Here is a 12690-nt window from a genome sequence, read left to right as displayed (position 1 = left end):
AATTTATGCCAAGTCAAAATAATGACAATGATGACAACAGGTTGAACACATCACTTTTTATGTTAGAGGCACAGTGCTAAATGCTTTCCATAAATTATTTAATTCTCAAAACCACTGTATAAGATAGTGCTATGGACTGTCTGTACCCCCGCCACAAATTCATTATGTTGAAAGCCTAACCCCCAACGTGATGGGGCCTTTGGGAAGAAATTAGGTTTAGATGGGGTCACAAGGGTGGGGCCCTCACGATGGCGTTAGTACCCTTATAAGAAGAGACATCCGAGAGCTTGTTGTGTCTCTTTCCACCATGTGAGAACACAACAAAAAGGTACTGCCTGCAAGCCAGGAAGAAAGTCCTCACCAGAACCCAAAAATGCTGAAACCATGCTCTCAGACTTCACAGCCTCCAGAACTGTGAGAAATAACTTTCTGTCATTTAAGCTGCCCAGTCTATGATATTTTGTCATGGCAGCCCAAGCTGACTAATTCCCCATTTTACAAGTGAGAAAACTATGGCTTAAATAGGCTAAATAACTTCCCTACAGAGGATCCAGGCTACAGTGGTAGAGTCGGGATTTAAACCTGGCTTTTAACTAATACTGTTCCACTAATGTCTCTACAATATTGAGTTCCTAATAAGTAACCAACTATGTTATGTGCAAGAGATCAAAATAAAGTTGCCCTAAAAAACTCATACATCTAATCATATATTATAAACAAATATATGGACTGCCAAAGTATGAATTCCTCCAGGTTTGGTACCCAAGAAATGTTTATTGAAATAAACAGAAAAAACATCAAACAATAATACAATGTGTTGAGTGTTGTATGAGTAGGTCAAATAAAGTAACACAAAGGTTTCCAGAAGGAAGCAATTAATTCCAGGGGTGAGTGAGACAACTATTATGAGATAGGTAGAGTATGAAAAAAGTCATAAGTAAATGAAAGGCAGTCAGAACAGGGTACAATTAATTACAATTGGAGGGAATTTATCAGGGATTACTAGTAGATGTTACATATAAGCTGTCTCTTCAAAGACGAATAGAATGTCAGTTTTGGAATAAGAGATCATTCTAGGTTGAATGGACTATATGGACAAAAACATGGAGTTTGAAAATGTAGCTGCCTGTTCGTTTTTGATCCCATATTCAACACTGTAGTTTACAGTATAAAATATCTGAACAGATGCCCCTGTCTCTCATAGCTTCCTTTTTCAAACCACTCTACAGAAAGTATAAAAGTAATCATCCTAAAACACAGATCAGATTGGCTCCTTGTTCAAAAACATTCGATAGTCCTACTCTGCCTACAAGATACTATTTAAATTCCTCAGACTAGAATGTTAGGTCTCTCACAATCTGTCCCTGTTTTTCCTTTCCTTCCCAATTCACCTTGAGTCATGATTCCCTACACTGAAGCTACACCGGATTATTTGCTGCTCTTTAACAGGTCCTGTTAAAATGTCTCCGTCTGGACCATGGCACATCTTCAAGACCCATGTAAAAGAACTTCTTTGGAAATATAACCTTGCTTATTGTCTCACTTATTACTCTCTGTCTTACGTTACATTCCTACATGTATGTCTCCATTAAAGACTACAAGCTCTTTGAGAGATGACCCATACCCTACACACAGAGTTATTAAAAAAAAAAAAAAATTGAAGCAAATCTTTGAGTCTATATATCTAGGTACTATACAAGGAGCTGAACGTTAAAATGCAATAATGATAAGAGCACTACTAGACAAATACACAGAGTATTACGACAATCACCCAACTCAGCCTGCAGAGGTGCAGAACAGCTTCCCACAGACAAACTGATTCTTAAAAGACGAATATGAAGAAGACATAGGTAAAACATACACAGGTATGAAACAGTGCCACGTGTGAGAAGAACCAGAAGAAATTCAGTGTTGCTAGAATGTAAAATATGGAGCCAGAAGTGGCGAGGTATAAAGCTATTGAGACAAAAGGCTGCATACAGTGTGTTGAGAAACATTTTATGCTGTGGGCCAGTGGTTTAGAACTAGTAAAAAGCCCCAATTCGTACTGTGCCAAAACCAGGTGGAAGTTATACTGTAAGACGTTTAAAAAATTGAATTAAACAGGTGGTACTGATATTTTCAAGTCTCAAAAATCAAACAGATTAAAAAGGTATATACAGTAAAGAGTCTCATCACACCTCTGTCATCTGCCCAGTTCATACCCTACTTCCTGGGGAAAAGTGTTAGTTTCTTCTTTTTCCTTCCAGAGTTCCTTATGCCAATAGAGCAAATAAAACTATATAATCTAGTTCCCCTCCTTTACACAAAAAGTGCTGTATAATATGTTCTGCACCTTACTCTTTTCCTTTTTACTTGCAATGATTTTTCCATGATTTTCCATAGAAATACTATTCTTCCTATTCTTTTTCAACTGCATAATATTCCATTATACTGCTGTATCATTATTTACTTAACCTATCCACTATTAATGGACATTTGAGCTTTTGTTTCACTCTACTACAATATATTGTTTTGGTTGACATATATGAAGAAAATCTAGCCTTATGCAGATATGACTAGAAAAAGGGAGAAAAACGTTAATAAAGTTTTCAGATTATTGTGGATAATCTCCAAATCTTTTGCTATTACATACAATATTTGTATGAATAACCCTGTATATACATCATTACAAAATGTAAAAATATACCTGAAGGATACATTCCTAAGATGGGAATATACATTTGTAATTTTGATACATATTATCAAATTGTCCCCAGAGAAACAGAACCAGTATAGATTTCCCACCAGCAATGAATAAGCAGTGACACTGCCTGGTTCCTCAGAGGATCCTAGTGAAATCTACCTTTTAAAATCGTAATCAAGGAAGAATCCAGAAGAAGCATGACATAAACAATCAAACAGGTCGAGAAAAAAACAGGAATTATGAGGTTCTGAAGTACAAGCAAGAAGACATGATTGGTCTCTAGTGTCAAATATTACCAGAGAGATCTAATAATTAAATAATAAACTAAACTATAAAACTTAAATAATTAAAGCAGTATGGTTAGTCATGCAAAAATAGAACAAATCAAGATAGAATAAAAACATACAGTAATGAAGAATAAAGGTAATTAAGAATAAAAGAAAGATAATACTATTCCCCACGAAAAGGAATCAGAGCTCCCTGGAGAAATGGTTGATTCTAGAGCTGGGAAACTATATGATGAGCCTGGAATATTTTATTGTGTCAGAAAGTCTTCACAAATTGATGGGAACATGTCAAAAGAATATAGAGCTAGCTTTTCAGGGCTTACATGAGCCAAATCTAGGATAATTTGAGCATTTCAGAATTAATAATGATGGGAAAAGACTATAATCCATTGAATAAAATAGGACTCATGAAGGAGAACCTTTTTTTGTAGTGAAAAGTCAATTAAAATTAAAAAGGAACAACTAAATTAGAAAATCACCATGAATAACAAACAGCTGACTCAAACAAGAACCATAATTGCATGCTGAAACTCGTGGGCCAAAGTTTGAGGAGTAACCAGATATTTATATGGTCACAAAGTATCATACCACAGGACTTCCCTGGTGGCACAGTGGTTAAGAATCCACCTGCCCATGCAGGGGACACAGGTTCAAGCCCTGGTCTGGGAAGATCCCACATGCCGCGGAGCAACTAAGCCCACGCGCCACAACTACTGAGCCTGCACCCTAGAGGCCACGAGCCACAACTGCTGAGCCTGCATGCCTAGAGCCCGTGCTCCGCAACAAGAGAAGCCACCGCAATGAGAAACCCGCACACCTCAATGAAGAGTAGGCCTGGTTCGCCTCAACTAGAGAAAGCCTGGGGGCTTCCCTGGTGGCGCAGTGGTTGAGAATCTGCCTGCCAATGCAGGGGACACGGGTTCGAGCCCTGGTCTGGGAAGATCCCACATGCCGCGGAGCAACTAGGCCCGTGAGCCACAATTACTGAGCCTGCACGTCTGGAGCCTGTGCTCCGCAACAAGAGAGGCCGCGACAGTGAGAGGCCCACGCATCGCGATGAAGAGTGGCCCCCGCTCGCCGCAACTAGAGAAAGCTCTCGCACAGAAACGAAGACCCAACACAGCCATAAATAAATAAATAAATAAATACTTAAAAAAAAAAAAGAAAGCCTGCCTGCAGCAATGAAGAGCCAGCACAGCCAAAAATAATTAATCAATAAAAAAAAAAGTATCACACCACAAGATTCTTATTAATTACAGAGGGAATAATAATAACCTTACAATGGAGAAGAATCTTGGTAGACACCATTGTAACCAGTGATCAAAGTTAACATCACCAGGATTGGGACAAAGCAGTATCATGTGCTTCCTGATTAAAGTAGACTAAAGAGACATGACAACTGATGTATCAGTTGCATGACCAGACATCATGATGTCACATAATGATTCTTGCATGATGATCCAGGATTTTTTTGGAGAGGGAGGGCTATAAAGGTTATTATTGACAATATCTGGATAACAGCATTGTATCAATGTTCATTTCTTAATTTTGGTAACTATACCTCAATTATGTAAAATAACGTCCTAGTTTTAGGAAACACACACTTAAGTACATAAAGGTAAAAGGGTCATCATGTCTCAAACGGTTCAGAAAATAAATCTATGTATCTGAACCTAAGTATCTTTAAATATATTTAAAATATTTCTATATAAATATATTTTAAATACCATATATTGATGGGGAAGGAGGAACAAAGCACTGAGACAGAGAGGAAATGACAGGGAGGATAAGGAGAGAAAAAAGAAAGACAATGCAAATGTGGAAAATGTTAACCTTTGAGGAATGAGCATATGGACTTCTCTGTATATCCGCCTCTGACAAATGCCTGTTCATATTCTTTGTCCATTTTTCTATTTATCTTAATGTTTTATGGACACACACTACAATAAAAATGTTAATCCTTATTTTTTTCCCCAATATGTGACGGCTTTTGTTACAGAGAAGATTTAGTTTTTACAAAATCAAAACTTTAAAAATTCTTAATGCTACAATAATGATGTTTGGGTGATGTGGTTATGGATGCTTTATTTGTTTTAAGTTTTTTTAACTTATCTATATTTCACAAATCTTTACTAAGCACTTATTAATTTTTTAATGAAAAAAGGGTTATACTTTTATATTCCTTAAGCAAAATCCCAGCAGAACTCTTCATAGAACCTGATTCTAAAAATCAAATGGATTTATTTAACAATTTCTCTCTTAATCACCTTTGGAGACAAGAAGAGCTAAGCCAGTAGGGAAGAAGAGTAAAAAGAGTTTGAGAGAGATCAGTACTTGTTGTAAAGTGGTATTGGTGCAGGAATAAAAAAGCAGGCTAAAAGAGAGTACAGAGAGCCCAGAAGCAAACCCACATATAAAAAGAACAATATGATGGATTACTCAACAAATGAGATTGAGGCAATTATTATACTTTTAGAAGAATAATAAGATTAGATCCCCTTCTTAACACACCCCCACACACACACACACACACACACACACACAAAACATAACATCCTCAAGGTGGAATAAAGAAGAACTAAATGTGAAATAACTTTCTTAGGAATCTTATTAAAAAATGTAAGACACTCTGGCAGTGAGGCTCCAAGACATCCTTCAATGATCCTCTCACATTGGTATTCCAGTCCCAGGATGGTCTCCTCCCACAATGAACAGGCTGAGTGACAGTCTGTGACTTCAAAGCCTAGATCATAAAAGACATTAGTTTCCACTGTGATCTCCTGGCTCACTCATTCAGGGGAAGTCAGCCTCCAAATTATGATAACACTCAAGTGGCCCTAGTAAAGGATCACATCAAGAGGAACTGAGGCCTCCCACCAACAGCCTACACCAACTCACTGGCCATTTGAGTAGGCTATCTTTAAAAGCAAGTCCTCCAGCCCTAATTAAACCTTCAGATGACTGAAGCCCTGACTGACATGTTGACTGCAACCTCATAAGAGACCAAGATCATAACCACACAAACACCCTGCTCCCAGAAATGAAAAGAAATAATAAATATTTATTGTTTCTTTTAACCAAATAGGTTTTGCTGGTAATTTGTTATGCAGCAATAGACAATAAATAAAAAGACTGTTATAACCTCAATGTAGGAAAGGAAGTTCTTAAAAATAATACCAGAAGCAAAATTATAAAGGAAAAGATTGACAAATGTATCTATATTGAAAATGAAAGGTTTTGGTACAAAAAAGTTAGTACTCATACAACTAAAAGGACAAGCCACAAACTAAAAGAAAATATTTATAATTCAAATAACAAATAATGAATATCAATTCCTGAAAAATTCCTACAAATCAACAAGGACAAACCATCTAATACAAAAAAGGGGGTGGGGCAGAGAGTAGAAAATGCAATTTATGAAAGAAATTACGTAGCAATAAACATATGAAAAGAACTAGAAACCCCATTAATAACCAGAGAAATTCAAATTTAAAACACCAAAATACCATTTCTCACACATCAGAATGACAAAAGTTATGTCTGACAAGAAGAAAAGTCTCACAAACTGCTGGTGGAAGTAAACTGTTAACAACCACTTCAAAAAACAATACACAAAATCTAATAAAGGTGAAGGCAGAGCATACCCTATGACCTAGCAATTTTCTATTTGCAATAAAAATTTCATATATACATGGGGAATGTACAAAAACATTTGTTGCAGCACTGCTTGTAATGGGTAAAAAACTGGCAACCACTTAAAGCTCTTCAACAGAACAGTTTTAAAAAGTGTGGTTTATTCATGCAAAACCACGCAGCAGTGAAAATGAAAAAATCAGAACTTCGTGTATCAATATAAATACACCTTAAAAACACAACACTAAAAAAAGGTTTATAGAGGCTATCAGTTGATTTTTCAGCAGAAACTGCGGGCAGGAGAGAATGGCACAATATATTTAGAGTGATGAAAGGGAAAAACCTACAACCAAGAATGCTCTACTCAGCAAGGCTCTCATTCAGATTTGATGAAGAAATCAAAACCTTTACAGACAAGCAAAAGCTAAAAGAATTCAGCACCACCAAACCAGCTTTACAGCAAATGTTAAAGGAACTTCTCTACACAAAAAAGAAAAGGCCACAACTAGGAATAAGAAAATTACGAAATAAAAAACATCACCAGTAAACGGAAACATACAATAAAGGTAGGAAATCATGAACACACACAAAGCTAGTAGGGAGGTTAAAAGACAAAAGTAGTAAAATCATCTCTATCCACAATAAGGGATACACAGAACAATTAGATGTAAAATACAATGTCAAAAACAGTAACTGTGAGGGGAGGAGAGTACAAATGTAAGGTTGTTAAAATGTATTCAAAAGTGAGAGATCAGTAACTTAAAACAACCAAGTATATATACAGAGTGCCATACAAAAACCTCATGGTAACCACAAACAAAAAACCTGTAACAGATATACACACAAAAAAGAAAAGGGAATCCAAACATAACACTAAATAAAGATACTCATCAAATCACAAGAGAACAAAAGAAAAAGGGGGGGGAGACCTACCAAAACAAATTCAAAACAATTTTAAAAATGGCAATAAGAACATACATACTGATAATTACTTTAAGTGTAAACAAACGAACTAAATGCTCCAGCCAGAAATCTTGGACTGACTGAACGGATATAAAAACAAGACCCACATATATGCTGCCTACAAAAGACTCACTTCAGATCTAGAGACACATAGAGACTGAAAGTGAGGGGATGGAGAAAGGTATCCAGGCAAATGGAAATCAAAAGAAAGCTGGAGTAGCAATACTCATATCAGACAAAATAGACTTTAAAAGAAAGACTGTTACAAGAGACAAAGATGGACACTCATCCATCTATGATCAAGGGATCAATCCAAGAAGAAGATATAACAATTATAAAATACATGCACCCAGCATAGGAGCATCTCAATATATAAAGAAAACGTTAACAGACATAACAGGAGAAATCGACAGTAATACAATAATAGTAGGGGACTTTAACGCCCCACTTAACATCAATTGACAGATCATCCAGACAGAAAATCAATAAGGAAACACCAACCTTAAATAACACATTAGACCAAATGTACTTAATTGATATATAGAGACAGCATTCCACCTGAAAGCAGCAGAATACACATTCTTTTCAAGTGCACATGGAACATTTTCCAGGACAGATCACATGCTAGACCACAAAACAAGTCTTGGTGAATTTAAGGAAATTGAAATCATATCAAGAATCTTTCCTGACCACCAGGCTCTAAGACTAGAAATCAACTACAAGAAAAAAACTGCAAAAAAAACACAAACATGTGGAGGCTAAACAATATGTTACGAAACAACCAATGGATCACTGCAGAAATCAAAGAGGAAATCAAAAAATACCTAGAGACAAATGAAAACACAACAATGGGACATGGCAAAAGCAATTCTAAGAAGGAAGTTTATAGCAATACAAGCTTACCTCAGGAAACAAGAAAAATATCAAATAAACAACCTAACCTAAAGCAAATACAGAAAGAAAAACAAAACCCAAAGTTAGTAGAAGGAAAACAATCATAAAGATCAGAGCAGAAATAAATGAAATAGAAACTAAAAAAACAACAGAAAAGATCAATGAAACCAAAAGCTGGTTCTGTGAAAAGGTAAACAAAATTGATAAAACTTTAACCAGAGTCATCAAGAAAAAAAGAGACAGGGCCCAAATCAATCAAAATAGAAATGAAAAAGGAGAAGTTACAAATGACACCATAGAAATACAGAAATACATCATAAGAGACTACTCCAAGCAACTATACACCAATAAAATGGACAACGTAGAAAAAATGGACAAATTCTTAGCAAGGTACAGTCTCCCAAGACTGAATCCGCAAGGAAAAGAAAATATGAACAGACCAATTAACAGTAATGCAGGAATAGGGCAAGATGGCGGAAGAGTAAGACGCGGAGATCACCTTCCTTCCCACAGATACATTAGAAATACATCTACACGTGGAACTGCTGCTACAGAACACCCACTGAACGCTGGCAGAAGACGTCAGACTTCCCAAAAGGCAAGAAACTCCCCACGTACTTGGGTAGGGCAAAAGAAAAAAGAAATAACAGAGACAAAAGAATAGGGACGGCACCTGCACCAGTGGGAGGGACCTGTGAAGGAGGAAAGGTTTCCACTCACTAGGAAGCCCCTTCGCAGGCGGAGACTGTGGGAGGCAGAGGGGGGAAGCTTCGGAGCCACGGAGGAGAGCACAGCCACAGGGGTGTGGAGGGCAAAGCGGAGAGATTCCCGCACAGAGGCTCGGCGCCAAGCAGCACTCAGCAGCCCGAGAGGCTTGTCTGCTCACCCGCCGGGGCGGGCGGGGGCTAGGAGCTGAGGCTCGGGCTTCGGTCGGATCACAGGGAGAAGACTGGGGTTGGAGGCATGAACACAGCCCGAAGGGGTTAGCACACCACAGCTAGCCGGGAGGGAGTCCGAGAAAAAGTCTGCAGCTGCCGAAGAGGCAAGAGACTTTTTCTTCCCTCTTTGTTTCCTGGTGCACGAGGAGAGGGGATTCAGAGCGATGCCTAAACGAACTCCAGAGACGGGCGCGAGCCGCGGCTATCAGCGCGGACCCCACAGCAACAGGGGCGCAGACGGAAAAGCGGAGAGATTCCAGCAAAGAGGATCGGTGCCAACCAGCACTCACCAGCCCGAGAGGCTTCTCTGCTCACCCGCCAGGGCGGGCGGGGGCTGGGAGCTGAGGCTCGGGCTTCGGTCGGATTTTAGGGAGAGGACTGGGGTTGGCAGTGTGAACACAACCTGAAGGGGTTAGCGCACCACAGCTAGCCAGGAGGGAGTCCGGGAAAAAGTCTGCAGCTGCCGAAGAGGCAAGAGACTTTTTCTTGCCTCTTTGATTCCCGGTGCGCGAGGAGAGGGGATTCAGAGCGCCGCCTAAACGAACTCCAGAGACGGGCGCGAGCCGCAGCTATCAGCGCGGACCCCAGAAACGGGCATGAGATGCTAAGGCTGCTGCTGCCGCCCCCAAAAAGCCTGTGAGCGAGCACAGGTCACTATCCACACCACCCCTCCCGGGAGCCGGTGCAGCCCGCCACGGCCAGGCTCCCGTGATCCAGGGACAACTTCCCCAGGAGAACGCACGGCGCGCCTCAGGCTGTTGCAACGCCACGCCGGCCTCTGCCGCCGCAGGCTCGCCCCGCATCCATATCCTTCCGGCCCCCCCCGCCCGAGTGAGCCAGAGCCGCCAAAGCAGCTGCTCCTTTAAACCCCATTCTGTCTGGGTGGGGAACAGACGCCCTCAGACGACCTACACGCACAGACGGGTCCAAATACAAAGCTGAACCCCGGGAGCTGTGCGAACAAAGAAGAGAAAGGGAAATCTCCCCCAGCAGCCTCAGAAGCAGCGGATTAAAACTCCACAAACAACTTGATGTGCCTGCATCTGTTGAATACCTGAATAGACAACGAATCATCCCAAATTCAGGAGGTGGACTTTGGGAGCAGGATATATAAATTTTTCCCCTTTTCCTTTTTTTGTGAGTGTATATGTGTATGCTTCATGGTGAGATTTTGTCTGTATAGCTTTGCTTTATAAGAGCTTTATTTTACTTCATTATATTTTATCCTCTTTCTTTCCTTCTATTTCTTCTCCCTTTTACTCTGAGCCGTGTGGATGAAAGGCTCTTGGTGCTCCAGCCAGGAATCAGGGCTGTTCCTCTGAGGTGGGAGAGCCAACTTCAGGACACTGGTCCACAAGAGACCTCCAAGCTCCACGTAATACCAAACGGCGAAAATCTCTCAGAGATCTCCATCTCAACATCAAGACCCAGCTTCACTCAACGACCAGCAAGCTACAGTGCTGGACACCCTATGCCAAACAACTAGCAAGACAGGAACACAGCCCCATCCATTAGCAGAGAGGCTGCCTAAAATCATAATAAGGCCACAGACACCCCAAAACACACCACCAGACGTGGACGTGCCCACCAGAAAGACAAGATCCAGCCTCATCCACCAGAACACACACACTAGTTCCCTCGACCAGGAAGCCTACACAACCCACTGAACCAACCTTAGCCACTGGGGACAGATACCAAAAACAACAGGAACAATGAACCTGCAGCCTGTGAAAAGGAGACCCCAAACACAGTAAGATAAGCAGAATGAGAAGACAGAAAAACACACATCAGATGAAGGAGCAGGGTCAAAACACACCAGACCTAACAAATGACGAGGAAATAGGTAGTCTACCTGAAAAAGAATTCAGAATAATGATAGTAAGGATGATCCAAAATCTTGGAAATAGAATAGACAAAATGCAAGAAACATTTAACAAGGACACAGAAGAACTAAAGAGGAACCAAGCAATGATGAAAAACACAATAAATGAAATTAAAAATACTCTAGATGGGATCAATAGCAGAATAACTGAGGTAGAAGAACGGATAGTGACCTGGAAGATAAAATGCTGGAAATAACTACTGCAGAGCAGAATAAAGAAAAAAGAATGAAAAGAACTGAGGACAGTCTCAGAGACCTCTGGGACAACATTAAACGCACCAACATTCAAATTATAGGGGTCTCAGGAGAAAAAGAGAAAAAGAAAGGGACTGAGAAAATATTTGAAGAGATTATAGTTGAAAACTTCCCTAATATGGGAAAGGAAATAGTTAATCAAGTCCTGGAAGCACGGAGAGTCCCATACAGGATAAATCCAAGGAGAAACACGCCAAGACACATATTAATCAAACTGTCAAAATTTAAATATAAAGAAAACATATGAAAAGCAGCAAGGGAAAAACAACAAGTAACACACAAGGGAATCCCCATAAGGTTAACAGCTGATCTTTCAGCAGAAACTCTGCAAGCCAGAAGGGAATGGCAGAACATATTTAAAGTGATGAAGAAAAAAAAGCTACAACCAAGATTACTCTACCCAGCAAGGATCTCATTCAGATTTGATGGAGAAATCAAAACCTTTACAGACAAGCAAAAGCTGAGAGAGTTCAGCACCACCAAACCAGCTTTACAACAAATGCTAAAGGAACTTCTCTAGGCAAGAAACACAAGAGAAGGAAAACACCTACAATAACAAACCCAAAACATTTAAGAAAATGGGAATAGGAACATACATATCGATAATTACCTTGAATGTAAATGGATTAAATGCTCCCACCAAAAGACACAGACTGGCTAAATGGATAAAAAAACAAGACCCATGTGTATGCTGTGTACAAGAGACCCACTTAAGACCTAGGGACACATACAGACTGAAAGTGAGGGGATGGAAAAAGATATTCCATGCAAATGGAAATCAAAAGAAAGCTGGAGTAGCAATTCTCATATCAGACAAAATAGACTTTAAAATAAAGACTATTACAAGAGACAAAGAAGGACACTATATAATGATCAAGGGATCGATCCAGGAAGAAGGTGTAATAATTGTAAATATTTATGCACCCAACATAGGAGCACCTCAATACATAAGGCAAATGCTAACAGCCATAAAAGGGGAAATCGACAGCAACACAATCATAGTAGGGGACTTTAACACCCCACTTTCACCAATGGACAGATCATCCAAAATACAAATAAATAAGGAAACACAAGCTTTAAATGATACATTAAACAAGATGGACTTAATTGATATTTATAGGACATTCCACCCAAAAACAACAGAATACACAT

The 12690-nt window shown here is 39.6% G+C and overlaps 1 protein-coding gene and 1 pseudogene across 6 annotated transcripts in view; both read right to left on the bottom strand.

Annotated features, from left to right (window-relative positions):
- Positions 1–12690, bottom strand: part of LOC309664706 (tigger transposable element-derived protein 1 pseudogene) — a 477505-nt pseudogene that overhangs the window by 103887 nt on the left and 360928 nt on the right. The gene's annotated exons all lie outside the window — the stretch shown is intronic.
- The window catches only part of AKT3 (AKT serine/threonine kinase 3), a 392413-nt gene that overhangs the window by 312278 nt on the left and 67445 nt on the right, over positions 1–12690 (bottom strand). The gene's annotated exons all lie outside the window — the stretch shown is intronic.

This window comes from Balaenoptera physalus (genome assembly GCF_965194825.1).
Source record: "Balaenoptera physalus genome assembly, chromosome: 1".
Lineage (NCBI taxonomy): Eukaryota > Metazoa > Chordata > Mammalia > Artiodactyla > Balaenopteridae > Balaenoptera > Balaenoptera physalus.
This window is presented reverse-complemented; position numbering and strand designations above follow the sequence as displayed.